The 13,241-nt window shown below is 40.6% G+C and overlaps 1 non-coding gene across 1 annotated transcript; it reads right to left on the reverse strand.

The window, feature by feature from the left end:
• Positions 1 to 461: 461 nt before the first annotated feature.
• LOC120101258 (small nucleolar RNA SNORA48) lies at positions 462 to 605 on the reverse strand. The gene has a single exon (XR_015679322.1). It is a non-coding gene; the product is annotated as a small nucleolar RNA SNORA48 (small nucleolar RNA).
• Positions 606 to 13,241: the final 12,636 nt, after the last annotated feature.

Raw genomic sequence — 13,241 nt, forward strand, 5'->3', positions numbered from 1 at the left:
ATCAACCAAACAGGTGAAAGAATTGAACAAAACTATCCAGAATCTAAAAATGGAAATAGAAACAATAAAGAAATCAGAAAGGGAGACAATTCTGGAAATACACACACACACACACACACACACACACACACACACACACACACACACACACACGCCATGTGTGGGGCAGGCTCTGAACACTATCTTTTTCCATTGGGCAGTTTTAGCTCCTTTGTCAAAGTTCAAGTGACCATAGGTGTGTGTGTTCATTTCTGGGTCTTCAATTCTATTTCCCTGATCTACCATCCTGTCTCTGTATCAATACTATACATTTTTATCACTATTGCTCTGTAATACTGCTTGAGGCCAGGGATAGTGTTTCCCCCAGATGTTCTTTTATTGTTAAGTATAGTTTCGTTCTCCTGGTTTATTTGTTAATCCAAATTAATTTGCAAATTGCTCTTTCTCTTTTTCTTTTTTTTTCATGTGCCCTAGGCATGAAACAGCTTTGGCCACGAAACCAGGCATCAAGCTAGGATGAACAAAGGACTGCCATCTGCTCTGTCCCTGACTGATATAAGAACAACAGCACAAACCAGGTGTCTCTTTGCCCATTGCCAGGGAGTATGAATTGCTCTTTCTAACTCAGTGAAGAATTGAGTCAGAATTTTGATGGGGATTGCATTGAATCTGTAGATTACTTTTGGCAAAATGGCCATTTTTACTATATTAATCCTGCCAATCCATGGGCATGGGAGGTCTTTCCATCTTCTGAGATCTTTCTTCAGAGAATTGAATTTCTTGTCATATAGATCTTTTACTTGCTTGGTTAAAGTCACACCTAGGTATTTTTTATTATTTGGGACTATTGTGAAGGGTATCATTTTCCTTATTTCTTTTTTTCTACCCAATTGGTAAGATATAATTGCCCACCTAAACATACAAAGCCCAGTACCATCCATCCCTTAAGAGCATTAATAACAACCTGTAAATACACAGAGCGGAATCTTAACATCACCAGCCATGGCTTCTCTCCCTCTTGTCTCTTCTCTTTCTCTTCCAGTCTTCTCCTCTTCCTTCAAACTTCTCTCCCACACATCCTTCCTTCTCCTCCAATGACAGGCCTCCTTCTATCCTGTACCTGCCCCTCACCTGTACTTTACAAATTCAATGGGGAGAAGGTTCTGGTGAAGTCAACTGAGCCCTGAGTTCGTAACTAGGCAGCAGTCCTTGGGGCAGTGGAATTAGCATCAAAATACAGATAACTCCAGGGCAAACCACATTTCCCCCTTTTTGTCCAGTTAAAGGCCTTTTCATATATATATATATATATATAACAATTATTACCATTCTATAATTTATAAAACATAGGGTATACTCAACACTCAGTCCATCACTATATCAGTTAGACAGAACATTCAGTTATTCATTCCAGCTTAAGAAAGGCTTAAAATCTATATTATATCTTGGCTAGCTTGTGTACTATCTGATAACTATGCAATAAAATATGTATATTCAGAGTTAAACAACCTGATAGGCTATGAGACTATAATCAGTCTTCGACCCCATCAGAAATCTGAGAATGACCAAATATCTATAAACATAGGAAGCCTAACATGGTTTGCAGAACTGAGAGGTTGTAGCAACATGTGAGCGCAGGTCTTCAGTCTTCTGGCCCAAAATCAACTGACAGACTCTTGATTTTTGACATGCAGATTTTTGAAGGGCTGATCACCCTGTCTTGGCAGAGCTTATTAGTCAACTATTCTACATAATTTGTCCTTTTCTGGACAGCATTAGTCTGCAGATGAAACAGGCAGTTTTGTCCAGTGGCTGCCTAGCTACAAAGTATTACCTTACCTGGTGGTAGAGATGTTCAAATTCTTCATTAACTCTGCCAAAGGGGAACTGTTAGGAGCAGATATGTCTCAACAAAAGATAAATAACTTTAAATCTCGAATTTTGTGGATTTCTGATGGTTTTGAAAACTATCTATATAAGACAATCTGTACTGTTGTCTTTATATCTTAATAATATCAGGAAAGTACTCTCATAAAGTCAGAGCCATGAATTTGCTATTTGGCCCTTAGCTCACATGGGTAATCCACTCAGAAGTTTGTAATGACATCAATAGAATCTAAATCTTGTACTTTTAAACTCTTTTAATAAATAAATTCTATATCACAGCAAAGATATGATTTTAGCTTAGCTACCAAATGAGATTATGATTGTACAACTTAATCTAGCTAATTCCTCCCTGTTAAATTATAACCAATTTTAAATCCTCATAAAAACAACTTTAGAACAAATACTTTCAGTCCCCCAAAAGTCCAGGGGATTGGGGCTATGACTCCTCCATAACTTCTTCAAGATGTACATGGGCGTTGAGATATCCTTGGGAGTAGGGGGTAAGAAGAATGCTGATGCTGTAGCTGATGTGTCCTGACTGGACCCAGCTGAAAGTCCTTGAGACCAGGAATCCAAGTAGGCACACTCTGTAAAATACAACTCTCAAGACAAAAGTTTAGAATCGAGATACCTTTTTGTTTGATTCTCCTGAATCAATTTTTTTCAGGTGGTTTACCTCTATCAAATCTGATCAGTATGACTCTGTGAGGTTTCCAGAGCATAATCACACCTTTTAAAAACACAAAGACAGGATCCCAGCTCACATCTCCCTGCTCCCGAACCCCATGGGAGAGAGAGCTCACCACCCAGACAGATGGGCACTCCTGAGAATTCAGGGCAGGAGAGACCGCTAGTACTGCTCACCCCTGCCTACATCTCTGGCCCAGTAGGAAACCTTATAGGGCCTCTGGGAACAGAAAGATAGGGGCACTCATCTCTGCGGTGCAGACACTGCCCGGACCTGAAAGGACCCAGTCAAACACCTACCTGCACCCAAATCCTGTGGGAGGGAGAGCTAGACTTTCAGAGGAGCAGACACGCCTGGGAAGCCAGAGGAGACTACTCTCTGCCCACATTTCTGAAGCAAGAGGAAAATACCTAGTGCCATCTGGGCCCCCGGTGCACAGGGTCCCGAGCTAAGGCAGGCCAGGCCCTTCTGGTTGCTGCCCTCCTCAGACATCTGAAAGCCGTATCTGAGAAGTGACTCCAGGCCCAAGACCAGAGGCAAGACCAACGTTTTTGCTCCAAGTGACCTTCCTGGTGAACTCAGTACACACACCCACAGGAACACCTGAAGACCAGTAGACAGGAATGACTACATGCCTGAAAGCAGAACACTCTGTTCTCATAACTGGCTGATAGAGAACAGGAAAACAGGCCTACAGCACTCCGGACACACAGGCCTATAAGACAGACTAAGCACTGTCAGAAATAGCGAACAAGCTAACACCAGAGACAGCGTGATGGCACGAGGCAAGCACAGGAACCCAAGCAACAGAAACCAAAACCACATGGCATCATTGGAGCCCAATTCTTGTACAAAAGCAAACACTGAATATCTAAAAACAACAGAAAAGCAAGATCTAGATCTAAAATCACATTTGATCATGATGATGGAGGACTTCAAGAAAGACAAAAAGAACTACCTTAGAGAAATGCAGGAAAACACAATAAACAAGCAGGAGCCTATAGAGAGGAAGTGTTAAAATTCCTGAAAGAATTCCAGGAAAAACAATCAAACAGGTGAAGGAATTAAAAATGGAAATATAAGCAAAAAAGAAAGCATAAAGGGAGACAATCCTGAATATAGAAAACCAAAGGAAGAGACAAGGAGCCATAGATACAAGTATCACCAACAGAATACAAGAGATAGAAGAGGTTCCTTTGGATAAGGGCATAGCAGCAGCGGGTCCCCTGTGTCTGAGACACCGCCGGAACCTGAAGGGACCGACCAGATAAACAGTTCTCTGCACCCAAATCCCGTGGGAGGGAGAGCTAAACCTTCAGAGAGGCAGACACGCCTGGGAAACCAGAAGAGACTACACTCTGCACACATTACTGATTCCAGAGGAAAACACCAAACGCCATCTAGAACTCTGGTGCACGGAAGCTCACGGAAAGGGCGGCGCAGATCTTCCTGGTTGCTGCCCCCACGGAGAGCTTGAAAGTAACACCCCACAAGCAAACTTGAGCCTCAGGGCCACAGGTAAGACAAACCTTCCTGCTCCAAGCGACCTGCCTAGTGAACTCAGGACACAGGCCCACAGGAACAGCTGAAGACCTGTAGATAGGAAAAACTACATGCCCAAAAGCAGAACACTCTGTTCCCATAACTGGCTGAAAGAAAACAGGAAAACAGGTCTACAGCACCCCTGACACACAGGCTTATAGGACAGTCTAGCCACTGTCAGAAATAGCAGAACAAGGGAACACCAGAGAAAACCTGATGGCGAGAGGCAAGCAGAGGAACCCAAGCAACAGAAACCAAGACGACATGGCATCATCAGAGCGCAATTCTCCCACCAAAGCAAACATGGAATATCCAAACACACCAGACAAGCAAGATCTAGTTTCAAAATCATATTTGATCATGATGCTGGAGGACTTCAAGAAAGAAATGAAGAACTCCCTTAGAGAAACACAGGAAAACATTAATAGACAAGTAGAAGCCTACAGAGAGGAATCACAAAAATCCCTGAAAGAATTCGAGGAAAACAATCAAACAGTTGAAGGAATTAAAAATGGAAATAGAGTGATCCCAAAAGTTCCACCAGAGAACTACTAAAGCTGATAAACAACTTCAGCAAAGTGGCTGGGTATAAAATTAACTCAAATAAATCAGTAGCCTTCCTCTACACAAAAGAGAAACAAGCCGAGAAAGAAGTTAGGGAAACGACACCCTTCATAATAGACCCAAATAATATAAAGTACCTCGGTGTGACTTTAACCAAGCAAGTAAAAGATCTGTACAATAAGAACTTCAAGACTATGAAGAAAGAAATTGAAGAAGACCTCAGAAGATGGAAAGATCTCCCATGCTCATGGATTGGCAGGATTAATATAGTAAAAATGGCCATTTTACCAAAAGCGATCTACAGACAGATTCAATGCAATCCCCATCAAAATACCAATCCAATTCTTCAAAGAGTTAGACAGAACAATTTGCAAATTCATCTGGAATAACAAAAAACCCAGGATAGCTAAAACTATCCTCAACAATAAAAGGACTTCAGGGGGAATCACTATCCCTGAACTCAAGCAGTATTACAGAGCAATAGTGATAAAACTGCATGGTATTGGTACAGAGACAGACAGATAGACCAATGGAATAGAATTGAAGACCCAGAAATGAACCCACACACCTATGGTCACTTGATTTTTGACAAAGGAGCCAAAACCATCCAATGGGAAAAAAAAAGCATTTTCGCAAATGGTGCTGGTTCAACTGGAGGTCAACATGTAGAAGAATGCAGATTGATCCATGCTTATCACCCTGTACAAAGCTTAAGTTCAAGTGGATCAAGGACCTCCACATCAAACCGGACACACTCAAACTAATAGAAGAAAAACTAGGGAAGCATCTGAACCACATGGGCACTGGAAAAAATTTCCTGAACAAAACACCAATGGCTTATGCTCTAAGATCAAGAATCGACAAATGGGATCTCATAAAACTGCAAAGCTTCTGTAAGGCAAAGGACACTGTGGTTAGGACAAAATGGCAACCAACAGATTGGGAAAAGATCTTTACCAATACTACAACAGATAGAGGCCTTATATCCAAAATATACAAAGAACTCAAGAAGTTAGACCGCAGGGAGAAAAATAACGCTATTAAAAATGGGGTTCAGAACTAAACAAAGAATTCACAGCTGAGGAATGCCGAATGGCTGAGAAAAACCTAAAGAAATGTTCAACATCTTTAGTCATAAGGGAAATGCAAATCAAAACAACCCTGAGATTTCACCTCACACCAGTGAGAATGGCTAAGATCAAAAACTCAGGTGACAGCATATGCTGGCGAGGATGTGGAGAAAGAGGAACACTCCTCCATTGTTGGTGGGATTGCAGACTGGTACAACCATTCTGGAAATCAGTCTGGAGGTTCCTCAGAAAATTGGACATTGAACTGGCTGAGGATCCAGCTATACCTCTCTTGGGCATATACCCAAAAGATGCCCCAACATATAAAAAAGACACATGCTCCACTATGTTCATCGCAGCCTTATTTATAATAGCCAGGAGCTGGAAAGAACCCAGATGCCCTTCAACAGAGGAATGGATACAGAAAATGTGGTACATCTACACAATGGAATATTACTCAGCTATCAAAAACAACGACTTTATGAAATTCGTAGGCAAATGGTTGGAACTGGAAAATATCATCCTGAGTGAGCTAACCCAATCACAGAAAGACATACATGGTATGCACTCATTGATAAGTGGCTATTAGCCCAAATGCTTGAATTACCCTAGATGCCAAGAACAAATGAAACTCAAGACGGATGATCAAAATGTGAATGCTTCACTCCTTCTTTAAAAGGGAACAAGAATAGCCTTGGCAGGGAAGAGAGAGGCAAAGATTAAAACAGACACAGAAGGAACACCCATTCAGAGCCTGCCCCACATGTGGCCCATACATATACAGCCACCCAATTAGACAAGATGGATGAAGCAAAGAAGTGCAGACTGACAGGAGCCAGATGTAGATCGCTCCTGAGAGACACAGTGAGAATACAGCAAATACAGAGGCGAATGCCAGCAGCAAACCACAGAACTGAGAATAGGACCCCCGTTGAAGGAATCAGAGAAAGAACTGGAAGAGCTTGAAGGGGCTCGAGACCCCATATGTACAACAATGCCAAGCAACCAGAGCTTCCAGGGACTAAGCTACTACCTAAAGACTATACATGGACTGACCCTGGACTCTGACCTCATAGGTAGCAATGAATATCCTAGTAAGAGCACCAGTGGAAGGGGAAGCCCTGGGTCCTGTGAAGACTGAACCCCCAGTGAACTAGACTGTTGTGGGGAGGGCGGCAATGGGGGGAAGTTTGGGAGGGGAACACCCATAAGGAAGGGGAGGGGGGAGGGGATGTTTGCCCAGAAACCGGGAAAGGGAATAACACTCGAAATGTATATAAGAAATACTCAAGTTAATAAAAAAAAAAAAGAACCAAAAAAAAATGGAAATAGAAGCAATGAAGAAAGAACACAGGGAAACAACCCTGGATATAGAAAACCAAAGGAAGAGATAAGGAGCCATAGAAACAAGCATCACCAACAGAATACAAGTGATAGAAGAGAGAATCTCAGGAGCAGAAGATTCCATAGAAATCATTGACTCAACTGTCAAAAATAATGTAAAATGGGAAAACTACTGGTCCAAAACATACAGGAAATCCAGGACTCAATGAGAAGATCAAACCTAAGGATAATAGGTATAGAAGAGAGTAAAGACTCCCAGCTCAAAGGACCAGTAAATATCTTCAACAAAATCATATAGAAGAAAACTTCCCTAACCTAAAAAAAGAGATACCCACAAGCATACAAGAAAACTACAGAACTCCAAATAGATTGGACCAGAAAAGAAAATCCTCCCATCACATAATAGTCAAAACACCAAATGCACAAAATAAAGAAAGAATATTAAAAGCAGTAAGGGGAAAAGGTCAAGTAACATATAAAGGCAGAGCAATCAGAATCACACCAGACTTCTCATCAGAGACTATGAAAGCCAGAAGATCCTGGACAGATGTCATACAGACCCTAAGAGAACACAAATGCCAGCCCAGGATACTGTATCCTGCAAAACTCTCAATTAACATAGATGGAGAAACCAAGATATTCCATGACAAAACCAAATTTACACAATATCTTTCTACAAATCCAGCACTACAAAGGATAATAAATGGTAAAGCCCAACATAAGGAGGCAAGCTATACCCTAGAAGAAGCAAGAAACTAATCATCTTGACAACAAAACAAAGAGAAGAAAAGCACACAAACATAACCTCATATCCAAATATGAATATAACAGGAAGCAATAATCACTATTCCTTAATATCTCTCAGCATCAATGGTCTCAACTCCCCAATAAAAAGACATAGATTAACAAACTGGATACGCAATGAGGACCCTGCATTCTTCTGCCTACAGGAAACACACCTCAGAGACAAAAACAGACACTACCTCAGAGGGAAAGGGTGGAAAACAACTTTCCAAGCAAATGGTCGTAAGAAGCACGGTGGAGTAGCCATTCTAATATCACATAAAATCAATTTTCAACTAAAAGTCATCAAAAAAGATAAGGAAGGACACTTCATATTCATCAAAGGAAAAATCCACCAAGATGAACTCTCAGTCCTAAATATCTATGCCCCAAATACAAGGGCACCTACATACGTAAAAGAAACCTTACTAAAGCTCAAAACACACATTGCACCTCACACAACAATAGTAGGAGATTTCAACACCCACTCAAATCAATGGACAGATCATGGAAACAGAAATTAAACAGAGACGTAGACAGACTAAGAGAAGTCATGAGCCAAATGGACTTAACAGATATTTATAGAACATTCTATCCTAAAGCAAAAGGATATACATTCTTCTCAGCTCCTCACGGTACTTTCTCCAAAATTGACCATATAATTGGTCAAAAAACGGGCCTCAACAGGTACAGAAAGATAGAAATAATCCCATGCGTGCTATCAGACCACCACAGGCTCAAGCTGGTTTTCAATAACAATAAGGGAAGAACGCCAACATATACGTGGAAGCTGAACAATGCTCTACTCAACGATAACCTGGTCAAGGAAGAAATAAAGAAAGAAATTAAAGACTTTGAGAATTTAATGAAAAAGAAGGTACAACATACCCAAACTTATGGGACACGATGAAAGCTGTGCTAAGGGGAAAACTCATATCTTTGAGTGCCTGCAGAAAGAAACAGGAAAGAGCATATTTCAGCAGCTTGACAGCACACCTAAAAGCTCTAGAACAAGAAGAAGCAAATACACCCAGGAGGAGTAGAAGGCAGGAAATAATCAAACTCAGAGCTGAAATCAACCAAGTAGAAACAAAAAGGACCATAGAAAGAATCAACAGAACCAAAAGTTTTGAGAAAATCACCAAGATAGATAAACCCTTAGCCAGACTAACGAGAGGACACAGAGAGTGTGTCCAAATTAACAAAATCAGAAATGAAAATGGAGACATAACTACAGAACCAGAGGAAATTAAAAAAATCATCAGATCTTACTACAAAATCCTATATTCAACAAAACTTGAAAATCTGCAGGAAATGGACAATGTCTTAGACAGATACCAGGTACCGAAGTCAAATCAGGAACAGATAAACCCTATAAACAACCCCATAACTCCTAACGAAACAGAAGCAGTCATTAAAGGTCTCCCAAACAAAAAGAGCCCAGGTCCAGACGGGTTTAGTGCAGAATTCTATCATAGAAGACCTCATACCAATACTATCCAAACTATTCCACAAAATTGAAACAGATGGAGCTCTACCGAATTCCTTCTATGAAGCCACAATTACTCTTTTTTATTTTAATTTTTTTATTTTTTCTGTCCTCTGACCAATGAAAAGAATGCAATCTACATTAATAGGTAATTTTTTTAAATTAACTTGAGTACTTCTTATATACATTTCGAGTGTTATTCCCTTTCCCGGTTTCCGGGAAAACATCCCCCTAATCCTTCCCCCTCTTCTTCGTTATGTGTGTTCCCCTCCCCATCCTCCCCCCATTGCTGCCCTCCCCCCAACAATATAGTTCACTGGGGGTTCAGTCTTAGCAGTACCCAGGGCTTTCCCTTCCACTGGTGCTCTTACTAGGATATTCATTGCTACCTATGAGGTCAGAGTCCAGGGTCAGTCCATGTATAGTCTTTAGGTAGTGGCTTAGTCCCTGGAAGCTCTGGTTGCTTGGCATTGTTGTACATATGGGGTCTCGAGCCCCTTCAAGCTCTTCCAGTTCTTTCTCTGATTCCTTCAACGGGGGTCCTATTCTCAGTTCTGTGGTTTGCTGCTGGCATTCGCCTCTGTATTTGCTGTATTCTCCCTGTGTCTCTCAGGAGCGATCTACATCTGGCTCCTGTCTGCCTGCACTTCTTTGCTTCATCCAACTTGTCTAATTGGATGGCTGTATATGTATGGGCCACATGTGGGGCAGGCTCTGAATGGGTGTTCCTTCTGTGTCTGTTTTAATCTTTGCCTCTCTATTCCCTGCCAAGGGTATTCTTATTCCCCTTTTAAAGAAGGAGTGAAGCATTCACATTTTGATCATCCGTCTTGAGTTTCATTTGTTCTAGGCATCTAGGGTAATTCAAGCATTTGGGCTAATAGCCACTTATCAATGAGTGCATACCATGTGTGTTTTTCTGTGATTGGGTTACCTCACTCAGGATGATATTTTCCAGTTCCAACCATTTGCCTACGAATTTCATAAAGTCATTGTTTTTGATAGCGGAGTAATATTCCATTGTGTAGCTGTCCCACATTTTCTGTATCCATTCCTCTGTTGAAGGGCATCTAGGTTCTTTCCAGCTTCTGGCTATTATAAATAAGGCTGCGATGAACATAGTGCTGCATGTGTCTTTTTTATATGTTGGGGAATGTTGTGGGTATATGCCCAAGAGAGGTATAGCTGGATTCTCAGGCAGTTCAATGTCCAATTTTCTGAGGAACCTCCAGACTGATTTCCAGAATGGTTGTACCAGTCTGCAATCCCACCAACAATGGAGGAGTGTTCCTCTTTCTCCACATCCTCGCCAGCATCTGCTGTCCCCTGAGTTTTTGATCTTAGCCATTCTCACTGATGTGAGGTGAAATCTCAGGGTTGTTTTGATTTGCATTTCCCTTATGACTAAAGATGTTGAACATTTCTTTAGCTTTTTCTCAGCCATTCGGCATTCCTCAGCTGTGAATTCTTTGTTTAGCTCTGAACCCCATTTTTTAATAGGGTTATTTTTCTCCCTGCGGTCTAACTTCTTGAGTTCTTTGTATATTTTGGATATAAGGCCTCTATCTGTTGTAGTATTGGTAAAGATCTTTTCCCAATCTGTTGGTTGCCATTTTGTCCTAACCACAGTGTCCTTTGCCTTACAGAAGCTTTGCAGTTTTATGAGATCCCATTTGTCGATTCTTGATCTTAGAGCATAAGCCATTGGTGTTTTGTTCAGGAAATTTTTTCCAGTGCCCATGTGGTTCAGATGCTTCCCTAGTTTTTCTTCTATTAGTTTGAGTGTGTCCAGTTTGATGTGGAGGTCCTTGATCCACTTGAACTTAAGCTTTCTACAGGGTGATAAGCATGGATCGATCTGCATTCTTCTACATGTTGACCTCCAGTTGAACCAGCACCATTTGCTGAAAATGCTGTCTTTTTTTCATTTGATGGTTTTGGCTCCTTTGTCAAAAATCAAGTTCCCATAGATGTGTGGGTTCATTTCTGGGTCTTCAATTCTGTTCCATTGGTCTATCTGTCTGTCTCTGTACCAATACCATGCAGTTTTTATCACTTAATAGGTAAATTTAATTTTATGTCTTAAGATGAAAGAACATGGCAACTATATTTGTTTTTAATCACTAATGTTTGAAAATAGAATTTTTCAGACAATATATTCTCATTTGTCCCACCCTATATGCCCCTAACTCAATATTGCCACATCCCAAATCAACTAACCCTCATGTTCTCAATCTCTCTCTCCTTAGAAAGCATACAGGCAAATAAAAATACTTACCACAATAAAACAAAACCAACAACAAAAAAAGAACTCACAAGAAGCACAAAGATACAGAGAGAAATATGCCCACACATACACACAAATTAAAATACAAACTGGAATTCATACTACATGATAAATTGCCAGTATGTTTAAAAAATACAGTACATTATGTGTCAAAAAGCAATAACTAAAAAAATATTGAGTCAAATATTTTTTCTGTCTATGGCATGGAGTAAGACCTCATCTAGCATGTGGATTCCGTACTCAATAAGATACTACTGAGATACCTTAATTTTTCCATTTGGAGAATTTGTCAAATGAAGATAGCTACTTGTTGAAGAGTGGGAAATCACATGTCATTCCTGCTTTCAGTGTATGGACTGACCTATGCAGACCCTGTGCATGTTGTTACTTTCTGTATGTGTTCATATGTGCATCAGCCCTACTATGTCTGAAATGTATTGTTGCGTTCAAGCTTCTGAAGAAAGAAATTGAAGAAGTCCTCAGAAGATGGAAAGAGCTCCCATGCTCATGGATTGGCAGGATTAATATAGTAAAAATGGCCATTTTACCAAAAGCGATCTACAGATTCAATGCAATCCCCATCAAAATACCAATCCAATTCTTCAAAGAGTTAGACAGAACAATTTGCAAATTCATCTGGAATAACAAAAAACCCAGGATAGCTAAAACTATCCTCAACAATAAAAGGACTTCAGGGGGAATCACTATTCCTGAACTCAAGCAGTATTACAGAGCAATAGTGATAAAAAAAATTGCATGGTATTGGTACAGAGACAGACAGATAGACCAATGGAACAGAATTGAAGACCCAGAAATGAACCCACACATCTATGGGCACTTGATTTTTGACAAGGGAGCCAAAACCATTATGGAAAGAAGATAGCATTTTCAGCAAATGGTGCTGGTTCAACTGGAGGTCAACATGTAGAAGAATGCAGATCGATCCATGCTTATCACCCTGTACAAAGCTTAAGTCCAAGTGGATCATGGACCTCCACATCAAACCAGATACACTCAAACTAATAGAAGAAAAACTAGGGCAGCATCTCAAACACATGGGTGCTGGAAAAAATTTCCTGAACAAAACACCAATCGCTTATGCTTTAAGATCATGAATCGACAAATGGGATCTCATAAAACTGCCAAGCTTCTGTAAGGCAAAGGACACTGTGGTTAGGACAAAATGGCAACCAACAGATTGGGAAAAGATCTTTACGAATACTACAACAGATAGAGGCGTTATATCCAAAATATATAAAGAACTCAAGAAGTTAGACTGCAGGGAGACAAATAACCCTATTAAAAAATGGGGTTCAGAGCTAAACAAAGAATTCACAGCTGAGGAATGCTGAATGGCTGAGAAACACCTAAAGAAATGTTCACCATCTTTAGTCATAAGGGAAATGCAAATCAAAACAACCCTGAGATTTCACCTCACACCAGTGAGAATGGCTAAGATCAAAAACTCAGGTGACAGCATATGCTGGCGAGGATGTGGAGAAAGAGGAACACTCCTCCATTGTTGGTGGGATTGCAGACTGGTACAACCATTCTGGAAATCAGTCTGGAGGTTCCTCAGAGAATTGG

This window comes from Rattus norvegicus, chromosome 2, assembly GCF_021556685.1.
Source record: "Rattus norvegicus strain SHRSP/BbbUtx chromosome 2, alternate assembly SHRSP_T2T, whole genome shotgun sequence".
Taxonomy (NCBI): domain Eukaryota; kingdom Metazoa; phylum Chordata; class Mammalia; order Rodentia; family Muridae; genus Rattus; species Rattus norvegicus.